Here is a 13,428-nt window from a genome sequence, read left to right on the forward strand (position 1 = left end):
GAGATTGAAAGGTTTTCAAAAATGCTTAGGGACTGAAGAACGTACTGCTAGTGGAATCCATACATGACTTTCAATAAACCTAGAGCTCCCAAACCCCCAAATTAACACAGACTCATCTACAAAAGCCAGGACTGAATTAAAGAACAAAGAACTGGAAATTAAAGAATTTTAAAAGATGACTGGCTGAAAAGAGGTAGGTTGGGTGTTTTTCCAGCAATAAGGAATTTCAGCAACTCAGCAATTAAAAAAGCCCCAAACTTCTGGATTCTGGATGGCAACCTTAAGGCCTGGCCATTTGAAGAAACAACAATTCTCCTTAACTGTCTCTGCTGTGACAAATCAGTAATTGTAAAACAGATTTTGCACAATGGAAGACCTTTAAAATAAATGTTTGCTTTAACTAAAAATATGCTGGATTATCACAGAGAGTTTTACCACAATTTAGTCTGTAAAATTTATCAGATTCCTTCAAGTCTTCATCTTTAGCATGAATCATGCAGGGTGTGTCCATTAACCACACTTGTGCCCAATAATCTGACATATCTCTACACACTGTTACAGTGTACAATGACCTAGGAGCAAACTTAAGGAAGTAAATGCCAGGAAATTTCCCAAGATACCGCCAGCCAGATATCTGAAATTAGGTTATATTTGTAGTGAAAATCATGTTTGTTTTCATAAGACCAGGCAAACAAACATCTGACACTGATGAAGAAGAAAGAAAGTCTTTCTTGATCTCCCAGGGCTAATGGGAATGCAAAAGCTTAAACAGGAGATCCTGTTCATTCAGTGAAAATTATATAGGCAAAATAATGCATACAGCTAAAGTATACCTCACAAATTTCAAAACCTTCCAAAATCTAAGTATTTTTGGTTTCCATAATCTATTCTCTTTTCTAGCATTTGATGCCCAGTGACCACTATTTATACAAAATAAAGCAGATGGGAAAGCAGGGAGGAAGAGCACTGGACATTTTAACATGGCAGCATGTTAAGAAGGAATTCCCCACCACTGAATGAGGAGCTAATAGTTTTAACTGCACATGCAATGCTGCTGAAGAGCAGTCACCCCTCACCACAAACATATCCTCTCTGACTCCTGACACAGGCCCAAAACCTCTGTCCCACCCTTCCTCAGAGAAGCAGAGCTTAAAAAGGAACAGGAAACATCAGATTCAGTTCTGTGCACTGCATGTTTTTGTCAGTATCTCCAGTATTCTAATGTAACCACATCTAAGAAAAATGAAGATTGTAGGGATGAGAAATAACTACAAACCCACAGCACTGGAAACATTGTATGAGAAATAAAAAATAATCTCCTATCATCAGAGAGGTGAATCAGACAATTAACAGACATGCTGGGAAAAAAGTATCTGGATCTCCTCCTCTGCCATAATGCCCTCTGACTCACCTGGGATTTGACTGAGATACTATTTTGCAATTTTTTTTTTCAAATAATTTGCATCAGCATTTTAAAAAAGCACTTTTGATATTTCAAACTTCAGAAACCTCTTTTGCATTTCTTAAGTCAATTTTGAGTAATTTTATTCTTCTTCTTCTTCAATAAATTTGGTTCATAAAGTATTGAACACATTTTCTGCAGTCAGGAGTTTCATCAACTTAATGTTAGACATTTTAGAGGATTAAGCCACCAAATATCAAATAAAAGCTATTTTAAACAATTTTTCTGATAAATTAATTCCCTTAAAACATTATTTGACCCTCTTGTCATGTTATTTTTCATAGCCAAGTTTTGAGTTTCCCCAGCTAATGTGATCTTAAAGAAATACAAAACAGCAGATATTTCTTGAAACATTGGCAAGTGATCTACAAGATGAGTTACTCTGAAGCACTATTTTTAGAAGTTAATTTCTAAAAAATATGTTTATGTTTAAAACCCCCAGGAATAATGTTCATGCATTTGAAAACAGGAAGCCTAAAACATCACCTGCTAAGTTCTGAGGACAGCCTCACACAATCTAACCTATCCTTATTTTCACCCTACACACTGTCCAAGTAAACACTCTTGATCTTGCTAAATGGAAACAGCTGATACAGAGGCATTTCAGACATGTCTTACACTCAAAAAGGGAAGTTCTTGTAGTAAGCTTACTAACTGTTACTAACATAATGATAACAATGAAAAGTGGAAGGCAATTATATGACACTGGGTTTATATGCTTTCTTGCTTTTTTTCTACACCAATTCCTTCACGTGCTCTGATTCTTTCCTCTTCTTATAATGCAGTTTGAGATATGAAAAACTGGAGGGACCAGATAGGGTTAACAGGCAATAGCTGGCTATTCGTTAAAGCAAGGCACAACAGCATCAGTTTTCCCACAGGACAGATCAACACTCTCCTTGTCTGACCATCCTATATCACAACAAAAACAGGCTTTGAGAACTCTCTGCTAGTGGTAATGCTGAGAAAATCCCTACTTTTAAATGGTCTGTACCCCAGAAGAAGGGCCTGGAATGATAAAGCCCCACGTAAGCATTCTCTTGTAGGTGTATTTCACGTCTGTAAGTTGTTTTCTTTTCCAGTGACTTCCACTGTCTTTTGTAAATTCTGTCAGCTTCCAATTCTGTGAAGCATCACCTGCATATCTGCATGCAACCCTTTACTCCCAGCTTTCCTGGTGGGGGATGGAGCTGACACTAAAAATTCCTTAGTTCCAGTTATGTTATTGGTAGCCTTTGGCAAGTCACTGAGCAATCCCTGACTGCTCTCATACTAGATAATTTCTTAAGATCACCAGCAAAACAGATGTGTAGATAATTTAGCCTATGTTTATCCTGCTCTGGTAGTGCACCTTACTATTATGTTGTGGTCATTTGCTCACATGTCATGTGCAGTGCCTTACCATTTACCCTGGCTTCTCCTAACCACTTCCTCCCTTCTGACAACATCCTTCTCTTTTGCTATGATCTCCAAATAATTAGTCCTCATTTTTCTTTCAGAAAATTCTTTGTTAAATGCACTTGGTAAATGACGTATTTCACAAGAATGTTCCCCAGACCTCTGACACATGCATGTTTATGGTGTGTGTCTCTATCCTGCTGCTTCTCAGGCAGTGTACAGTAGGCCTTCATCTGGGCTAGTTTCCAGTAGAAGTAATATGTCAGGGTAAATGGTAAGGCACTTGTTGGCAAACAGAAATGCAATAAAATAAATTCATTATCTTAGCTGAAAATTTTCTACAGCACCTCAAAGACAAGCAGCTCAGACAATGAATCTCCCCCTTAGGTCTGAGGCTGTGGGTGACCAGGGAATATAAAAAATGCTATCCTAGATGGAAGCCACACTACACAATGGGGAAGTGTGGATCATCCCCAATCCATACAACAGTCCCATTTAAACCTCTTAGCAAGTGTTACTGCACAGGTTCACTAAACTACATTAGTACTTTTGTCATTACACTGACAGAAATATATAGGTTAAACGTTAAAAACTCTTCCTTATCCTCTTTTAAACTTCTGAGTTTTAAAACTCAGAAGCTAGCAAAAAATGAAGAAGCTTCAGGGAACCAGGGGCTGAAGATCAATTCACACGCTGAAGAACGAATCTTTTCTCCTTTGCTGCTTTCTCTGTAACATGACATTTCAAAAATTTGTCACACATTTGCAAGCCAATAGGAAATCTGCTGAGACATTCTAATGTGCCAAATAGATCTGGGTAAGAGACTTTTGCTGTCAGTTTATGGGACAAATAGCCAAAAACCTGCAGGAATCCAGACTTCAAATTGAGAAAATTATGTGATCATTTGCAACCATAAACTCTGAGATATATTTATCAAAGAGATCTAAGAATTCTTGAATTAAGAGTGGAAGGCAGATGTTAGTATAAACAATCAACTGCTGTGGCACTATTTCACCATGCACTCCTATCCATGCACAAAGTATAATTTAGCATGGGCAACACTGAAACCTTGCAAGCCTTAAAAAACCTTGGATCTTAGAAAGGAAATTTCTTGATTATGAGTATGTTAAGCTGTGGGAACTCAGCACATCACTCCAGATGTGTCACAGACATCTTTTGTGAAAAACCCTTTCTTTAGGATTTTTCCCTCTTCTGGAAGGCTGAGGCCCCAGAAAGAGAATGTAAACAATGGTTATCTGCTGCTGTGGAATGCAACAGGTGCACCTGTGATTAGCCCATGTTGCATGCGTACAATTAAGGGCCAATCAAAGACAAGTTCTCTCTGGGACAGAATCAGAGAGAGCTCCATTGTTGATTCATTCTTTTTATATTCTTAGCATAGCAAGCTTCTGAACTTCTCTATTTCTTTTAGTACAGTCTTAACGTAACTTATATCATAAATTAATAAATCCAGCCTTCTGATCATGGAGTCAAGATTCTCGTCTCTCTCTTCAACCCCTGAGGAACCCTTGCAAGCCCTGTAACACCAGATATCCAGAGTTACCAAGACAACCCTTGGGGGGGGGGGTGCTCGGAGATCCTGGAATGTTGCCAAAAGTACCTGGTGGCTGCTGCTGCTTCTTCAGACCCTTCTGGCTGCTTTCCCAAGGAGTTATCAGTGCTCTCCTGGGAACACGTCCAGCTCGGGAGCTGCCCGCTCAGCGCTTCAGGGCTGCTGCCCTTGGTGGGAGATGCCCGGCAGGAACGCCAAATGTCCGCTCCGGCTGTTTGTCCCGTTCGTCTCTGCCCGGACACGCGTAGGATGGCCCTGGGACAGCCCGCGCCTCAAAGGATGAGTCTGGACTCTTCAGATTTTCAGTCTTCGAATTGTTTATTATTTCTTATCTACAGAATTTTCTTTCTGCCCAACACGGGTCTGACCAGCAAGGCAGCCAAGGGCACTCTGACCTCCCACTGGGCGGTTGTCTCTTTTTATACTAAAAGCTCCGTACATCATATTTACCTTTATTTCCCAATACCGTTCACCCATATTAGCAAGTGCACCTTCACCACAGACCAATCCCAAAGTGCCAACATCACCACAGAAAATGGATGACAAGAAGAAGAAAGAAGAAGGACAAGACATGCCCTGACCCCTCCATCTTGTCTCCATAACCCCCCTGTACCAAAACTCTAAAATCTATATTTCACCCTGTAGATACATCATTCTTACACCATTCGCTCCCAAATGACTCTCATGTCCTCAAACAGGTGGCACACCCCTTGAAGGGCCAAAGTCAAGCCACCAGGTACTTTTGGCAACATTCCAGGATCTCCAAGCCCCCCAAGGGCTGTCTCGGTAACTCTGGACACCCAGAGTGATGTGCTGAGTTCCCACATTAAGCCAGCCATCAACAGCTCTTCACAAATTATAAAGAACCAGCAGAATGCATTAAAACCCAAGAAGTGCCAAGGCCACGACACAAGGATGGATGCAAGATAATTTAATAGTAAACCATGAAGTGATACTGGTTAACATACTATAGTGTGGGAGGAGAAAAATATAAAACAGTATAAAAGCAGAAAATCTCCTTCATCTTGGGAAAAGTTATTTAGGATGCCAAACAGATCTTGTACCTATAGACACAACCAAACCATACACTACCAAATTTTAGGTTTAAATTTCAGGTGAAATAGTTCCAAAATAAAACTGAGGACTGCTGGAGAGTGGTCATCCATGAAAATATTTTACATCCTTTTCTCCATCAGAAAAGTTCTCCTTTATGCCATGTTCTCATGTGCCACATTGGTCTCAAAACTGTAAACCAAAACCTTACAGTTTAAGTCTTTTTTTATGACTGTCTTTCCACACAGGTATATCTTTAACTTATGGTCAGACAGCATTTAGTCACTACAAATGCTTTGCTATGTGTGAAATTCACATAAATTTCACAGTAAGACCAAGGTGTGGACCATATTAAAAATTTATACTGGTGTTCATGTAACACAGAAGAATTTGGTTTGTTTTTTTTCTTCTTTGTAGCCACATACACTCCCTATGCTACCATAAATACTTTTAAGAGAAATGGATCCACACTGGCATACTGCTGGTTTCTGAAGGGCTAGAACTCATTTGTCTAGATAAGGTCTAGCACGCTCATTGAAATTTATACTGAAAGTACCTATTAATGCAAGAAATTGTACTTGAGTTCCTAAAATCCTAGATTAAGTTTCTGACTATTTTTTCTATTCTTCTGGTTTTCTAAGATACCTACATTATCAGCTACTCAAAAGTTCCATAAATTCCCAAAGTATGCATTGAGGTTTTCAGGTCTAATTCTCCAGGGTTAGTGAATTTTTGACAAAACCAACTCTTGTACAACCTCAGGAAGACAATCAAATATGCCACAGAGCAATAAAACCCAAGCCTACTGCTTGGGGATATATTGACAGGAATAACCTGTGAATCCACTTTAACCACTAGAGATTTCCTGTAAGACTATAAAACATACTCTTGAGATGTTATTTCAAACCTGAAAGTGAGAAGTAACCTACAGCAATTGAGGGCTCAACTACAAATGTGTATCTTTAAAGTTTTTATTAATAAAAATTCAGCCAAAATATATAGAGGCCTAAAAACAAAATATGCAAGGAGTTAAGAATGCTGAAATTCTAACCCTGGTAACCCCAAAACTATCTAAGACACCAGATAATCACTGTCTTGAGCAGCTGAACTGAGTTAAAAGTTAACACTGAAAAGAATTGTGCTCACTTCTGCCTTCCACTCCTGGCTTAGTCAACTCCTTCATAATGAGTCTGGTACTCACTGAACCTGGTTCTCACTGATCTGCAAGACCTTTTACTAACTCAAAGACAGTAACACCATTGGATTTCCCAATCCATCATTACAGCTATGAAAGTACTCATGTTGGCATAAGCAAGGTAGGACAGGAATGTCTGATTGGAGAGTATCTTTGAGTACTCATTTAGAGCACTTGGCCCCAATTTCAGTCTAGTGTTCATTAAAAACATGTATCAGTTCTGGTTATTGCCTTTGGCATTCAGATCATCCAGGGCAGTGGCAATTAAGAAAAGAATGTGATCCTCACCTGTCAGTCCTACCTTTTGCTCCTGTAAGCAGTAAGTGCCCACGCACAAACTGTAAAAATTCAGTCTCGAGGACTGGCTTCAGACTAGCTTTGGAGTCTCACAGAAGACCTAAAATAATTTGATTCACCCCAATCCTAGGTAAACCACTTAGTGCCCTCCCTGCTGGAAACCACCACTAATGAAAACGAGAATAATGGCAATTCTGTTAACTTTTGGTGATGATATGAAGACAAGTATGTTATTAAGTAAGAGGTTTGCCAACACTATGGTCATTGGAGAGACACGAATACCCTGTAAGTACTGCTTTGCAAGTATTAAAAAAATAGTAATTTTGTTATTAGAAGTACATTTTTCTTCAGTGTGTCCTTCAGATACAAACTTGGATTATTCTTTCTCATCTTTGTGAATACTTTTTATAATTCAGTCCAGTAACTGCTGTGATCCAATCCTGCGGGTGAACATGCACTATGCACTCCTGCGTACTTTCCTGGACCTTCAGGAATTTCCCTGCGATTTACACGGACTGCAGTCTACTTCCCTGCCATGAATCTGTGAAGTAGCAAAAAGCTGACACCTCAGTCACCACGGTGAGCTATTAAAACAAAGACTTTTGTTTCTGGAGTCAAAGTCGAGGAGATGAACACACGCGGTGGCGGTGGGGGGGGGAGGGGGGGGGGGGTGGAGGTCGCTCATGGTCCCGGGGACACTTAAAAACACAAACTCCCACACTGGCCTTTTCCACGGCCGAGTTTCTGGGGGCCGCTCCGGTGCCGGCAGCGCTCTCCGGCCCGGCGGCCGGGCTGAGGGGAGCTCCCCCGCGGCCGCGGCTTCCGCGTTTCCCCCGCCTCGTCTCGGCCCCGGAGCCCGGCACCGCTGTCCTCCCGCACCACCATCCTCGCACCCGGCCCCACGGGCGAGTTGCCCCATGAAACTGCTCAGGACTTACCGACGGAGCCGCGCACATCCCCGGGGAATGGCCGCGTACCCGCCCCGCCCCGCCGGTGCTGCCCGCCCCTCCGGCCGCCTCCGCCCCTCCGCTGCCCACCGCAGCCCTCGGCCGCTCGTTCCCTTCGCCCCTTTCCCCTCTGATCCTTCTCCCCCGAGCGGTGACTGAGGCGGGAACGCCGGCCCGGGCTGCGGCCGGGGACCCTTCCAAAAGCGGCTCCCTGGGTGAGGGAGCTTTGCTCTCTGCCGTAGAGGTTTAGTTATTGTTTAAAGGTTTGTTTTTCCTTTGCCTTAAGGCCTCGGCAGATGGAGTTTGGGGCAGGAGTACGACTGTCACAGAACCTTACACCCTTGACAGCTCGTAAAGGACTGATGGTCTTACTTTTTTACAGTCATTTACAACACTGAGGGCAGCTTGGCCTGTCTAAACCTAAATTTTCCAGCGACTGGGCTAATCAAGGTCAGTAAACACTTCCTCTTGTTTTTTAGGAAGTAAGACTCTGGCTATTGAGAATCTGCCCAAATTGCCTTACACAAATCACTGCCGTCAGGAATCTCAGTGAGTTTTTTCATCAATAATCCTTGTAAAGTCCCACGTTGTCCTTTATTACCTTTTTCATCAGTAACCCTTGTGAAGTCCCACATTCTCCTTTATGATCTTACTGCCTCCCAGGGCACTCTTGGAGGCTGCCTCTTACAATGAAATCACACAGCGTTTTACATGAAAGAGAGAGGATTCCTGATTCAAGACCATCTTTTGCTGAAAAAGAAAGAAGAAGAAAAAAATCCACCAGGAAATGTTATTTGCAGATCTCTTGGTCCCTATCGGAATAGACTGGGGTTCCCAGTGCTTGTCCAGTGTCAACAATTCCTTGCAGAGAGCTGGGAGGGCTGTGCTGAGCAGTGGTACTCGGTTGTGCTCTCCTTCCCATCTATATGCATGGTGGTTTTTTCCACTGTTTCCTGCATTCTAGCATGTCCTGCACCCCTGACCACACACTGAAAACATTTTGGTTACGTTTAGTGTATAGCTGCTGATGGTCTGCTCTTTGGAGTGCCCATATGGTTAGTGGAAATCTCAAAACACATTGGCATGTCAGATGGAATAAAAATTCTACATGAAGAAAGTCTGTCACTACTGTCTTGAAATGACATAGGTTCTTGGCAGAAAAAGATGTAGAGTTCTATTTCTTTGCAGGATCTACCTCCCTTGCTGGCTCAGGTGCTGCAGAAAAGAGGAATCAGCTCTGGGGAGGGCAGAGCAAGCTGCTGCAAGATACAAGGTGGTAGTAGGCTTTGCCAAAACCCAGTTACTTTAAAGTGATTTAATCAGTTAACATTGATTTATTGGAACATTCAAGTTGGCAAAGATGCTTGACAAAGAAGAGAATATCACAGGGCTTGTCACCAACCACAGTTACTGTAGTGCCATTGCAACTGTAAATAATTCATATCCAGAGTCTTTCATTTCCCGTTCATTTTTTTATACATGACAGTCCATTCTGTAAGCCTCCAACTATGAAATGTATTATTTTGTTTGCCTTGTTTGTGCAGCAATAACAATTGCCTCAATTAGGCCTCTACATCAGTGCATGCAGAAATACCTGAGCAAGCCATAAATGAGCTACTCTGGCTGCCAGAAAGAGCACAGCTGCCTTAGTGCAGCACTCTGTGCACTCTAATTAGATGTGCTGAAGCAGAGCATGGGAGCTGTTTGGAGAGGCAAGGCTGATCAGGTGAGTGGGAGGCACTGCTGACTCCTGACTTGGCCATTGCCAAGTCACATTTGCACATTACACGTTTGCACTTTTATCCTTCAATACAATTGTCCAGTAGTATGAATGGTCTTGATTCCAGGCATGCAAAGCAACCATCCAGCGTGTCTGAAGTGTAATAACACTGAACATCCTCCACACAGATATATCCTTTTTTTGTTGTTGTTTCCCCAGAGATCTGCAGGTGTTTTTTATATCATCTCCTGAACTGCCACATGAACAAGGAAAACTTTGAAATTCAGGTCATCCAGGGTAGTGGTAATAACAAAAGAATGTGATCCTCACCTGTCAGTACTACCTTTTGCTCCTGTAAACAGTCAGTGCCCACACACTAACTGTAAACATTCAGTTTAAAACAGTGGCTTCAGACCAGCTTTGGAGTCACACAGAAGAGCTAAGTTAATTCAATTCCATTCTGATCTTAGTGCCACTAAGTGCCCTAAACCATTTAGTGCCTTCCCTGCTGGAAACCACCACTAATGAAAACAAGAATAATGACAATTCTGTTATCTCTTGGTGATAATATGAAGACAAGTATGTTTTTAAATAAGAAGTTTCTCAACACTTTGGTCATGGATGAGATGTGAATGCCCTGTAAGTATTGCTTTGTAAGTACTAAAATAATTTTGATATTAGAAGTACATTTTTCTTCAGTATCTGTCTTTCTGACAAGAACTGATTATTCTTTCCAGTCTTTATGAATACTTTTCATAACTAAATCCAGTAAGTATTATCGTGGTCCAACCCTCTGAGTGACCATGTGTGCTCTGCACCCCCCCACACTTTCCTGAAGTTTCAGGAATTTCCCTGACATTAGTCCAATGACACAAGAGCTGTTGATGACTCCAAGACAGTCACAGAGCTCTTTGTGTATTTCAGACTCTCCATCTGTTCATGGTTGCAATAACTGCAAGTACAAGCATGAACAACTCAGCCTGCTGTGCTCATACAGACGCTGTTTGGGACACATGAAAGAGAGGAACTCATGAACTGCTGACTAAACTTGTTGGCAAACTGAAAACTTTCCAATGAAGACCTGAAAGGAAGAGGGAAGTTTGCCATAGCATGCTATCAAACATTTCCCAGAGCACCTCAGGTTAATGGAATGTGAAAACCTGGGTATGATTCTTCTCTGGGAGAATCTCTTCCCCAGAGAACCATACCCACTGATGATTCCAGTGCCAAAACACATAAATAGCAGTGCCAGTGGGGATTTGGGGTTGTAGACATAGATGGCTATCATTACTGCAGTGTGGGTACTCCCACATCAGCTTAGTGCATTCATATCAGGTCAGTGGATATACTGAGGAGATCCAGTGTATATTTACAGGTAAATAGTGACATATTATGATATCCACTCTAGTTGAAATACATTTGAAGATGTGGTGACATATTAATAATAACATATCCAGAAAGGGATTTTATTACTATCCAGTAATTTCATGATGTTTTTACTTCCTTAGCTCTGCAGTAAATATAAATAATTTAACCAAAGCAGAGATTAAAAAAAAAAACCCTTGAATTTTAAAGTACATTGAATAATTGTTTACCAGGTCATTGGCTCATAAATGTGTTTATATGTGTTTAGAGTCCTAAGCAATGCTGCCAGAGCAAATTAAAGCAGTCTGTTGTGCTTATCACTAAGGTAATTTCCTCCAGATCATCAGATGTATCTCCTGGCAGGACCCCTGGAAGATGGATACACAGTGAACAAACAGCTGTTTATCTGCTCTAGTTTGTGTGTGGCCATAGCCTTTATTTACCATACACTGTCTAGATCTGTACTGGTTTATTGATTTCCTTGTGAGGAGATTGTTTTTATCACTTGAGTGAGCATTTTATAAATAGGCATGAATTTTCCTTCAATTTTCCTGCTCCCTGTGAGACAAGAAGGTATTACTACTTTCAGGTTACAAATAAAATTGGAATAAGGGAGAATAAACACCACAACATGGAAGTGTTTGTTAGTGAATCTGAGCCTACATGCTCAGTTTGAAAGATTGAGCATTTTTTAAAATATTTTATTATGCAAGATACATCCTATGTAAATTATATACATTTTAAAATCTTGAAAGAGGTAGAGTTGAATGTAAATATTATTTGGGAACTTTCCTGAAAGGCATTTTCAGGGTCATTAAATCCTTGTAATTGCAAGCATGCCATATAATCTGTTTCATAAACTGACTGAATTTTTCTAAAACTACTTAGGTATTTTGCTCATATTACTCTGCTAAAAAATTGCCCCAGAGTTTGGTTGCTGTGAAGGTTAAGAATTATATTGTAGCTTCTAAACTCAGTTTCATACCCATTTGCTCATATACTAACAGTGACCACTGCTTCCATTAAATAATTCTTTTTGTTCCTGGTGTTTATCAATCCACCTTTGTTTTGCTAAAGTAAACCAGATAAGAATGAAACATATCAACCTGACCAAAGGCTAACTAAATTAGGAATGAAAGCGTCCAGCCAAAGGTGTAGTGCAGTTTAACAATCCATTCAGACCTTGGTTAATGTTGGATAAATTGCTGTGACATAGCTTGTGTAGACAAGTTTTAAGGGAATAACTGACTAATGCTCACTCATGTAATCCTCATTCTTTGCCTGTGATTTATACCATCAAGTTTAGGCAACTGCAGAATGGAAGGAATAAGGAAGCTGGCATTAGATGCCAGTTCTGGAGAGCAGTTATTAGCAGCCAGTAGCAGTTATTGTTATTGGCACAGGACTTACTGATTGCCACTCACTGTGGTGTGGCATTGTGTGTATTAGGAACTTCCAACCTGAAAGCCACTGAGATGAGACTTTTTGTTCTAGAGATTTTCATCTTATCCTTTCTGCATAAAGTAATTATCAGCTGGAATTTAACAAGGAATCTGAAAGTCTTTCATTGAGAGTCTTTAAGAGGCTCTGAATTAACAAGACAAGCAGAAAATAATTTAAAATTAGCTTACTGCATCAGGAATTGACCTCTTATCCTGACATTTTTACTTTACCCAATAGAGAAGCTGAGGTGGTAATCTGTGGGGAGACTCGACTCAAGCTTCTAACAATCCATATTCACTCCCTGTGAACTAACACAGGCCCATTGAATAAGGAGACACAAAACTAACCCTAAAAAAAGGAAACACCATGTAATGCTGATACTTGTGTACTGATAGAGGAGTGTGAAGGATTGGAAAGTAGTTCTAGCTAAGTGGAATTGCAAATAGGCAGATTGATACACTTGGAAAATTGCTTTATTCCTTCTTTTTCTATTTGCTCTGATGTGGCAGTTTCCATGGCTAATCTTCAGCCATATCTATCTAACTTGTCATTAGCTGGTTTACACTGTTACAGTATAATTGAGTGTCAAAACACTTCTGATATGCACTTAGGATATATACTTATGTGCCTTCCCTTTCATTGTATATAGAAGCAAGTTGGCTTGTTGAATTTATCTGGTCCACAAATAACCTTAATTCTACACTTTCTTTTTATCAAACCACTTTATCAGCTAACAAAAGGAACTGAGTCAGTGATATCAAATGAAATATTTAGTAACTGTTGTATTTTTTCTATGTCTTTGCTTGCATAAAGTTACTGTCTGTGTTATAATATTTTTCAAGTGGTTTTTTTTCCTATTACATTTTCCTTCAGTTTTTCTAACACAATTTCTACTGGACAGTGACTCCAGCCGGCCAAGCAAATTTTGTCAGTATTCTAACTTAACTACTTAGACCACAAATACTATATCAATTT

At 40.5% G+C, this 13,428-nt stretch overlaps 1 protein-coding gene across 1 annotated transcript in view; it reads right to left on the reverse strand.

Annotated features, from left to right (window-relative positions):
- The window catches only part of ATP10D (ATPase phospholipid transporting 10D (putative)), a 39,584-nt gene extending 31,646 nt beyond the window's left edge, over positions 1-7,938 (reverse strand). Inside the window, exon 1 of the mRNA XM_058803648.1 lies at positions 7,917-7,938. The gene's annotated coding sequence lies outside the window, so the exon portion shown is untranslated. The remainder of the gene's footprint in view (positions 1-7,916) is intronic.
- Positions 7,939-13,428: the final 5,490 nt, after the last annotated feature.

Source organism: Ammospiza caudacuta, chromosome 4, assembly GCF_027887145.1.
Source record: "Ammospiza caudacuta isolate bAmmCau1 chromosome 4, bAmmCau1.pri, whole genome shotgun sequence".
NCBI classification, from domain to species: Eukaryota; Metazoa; Chordata; class Aves; order Passeriformes; family Passerellidae; genus Ammospiza; species Ammospiza caudacuta.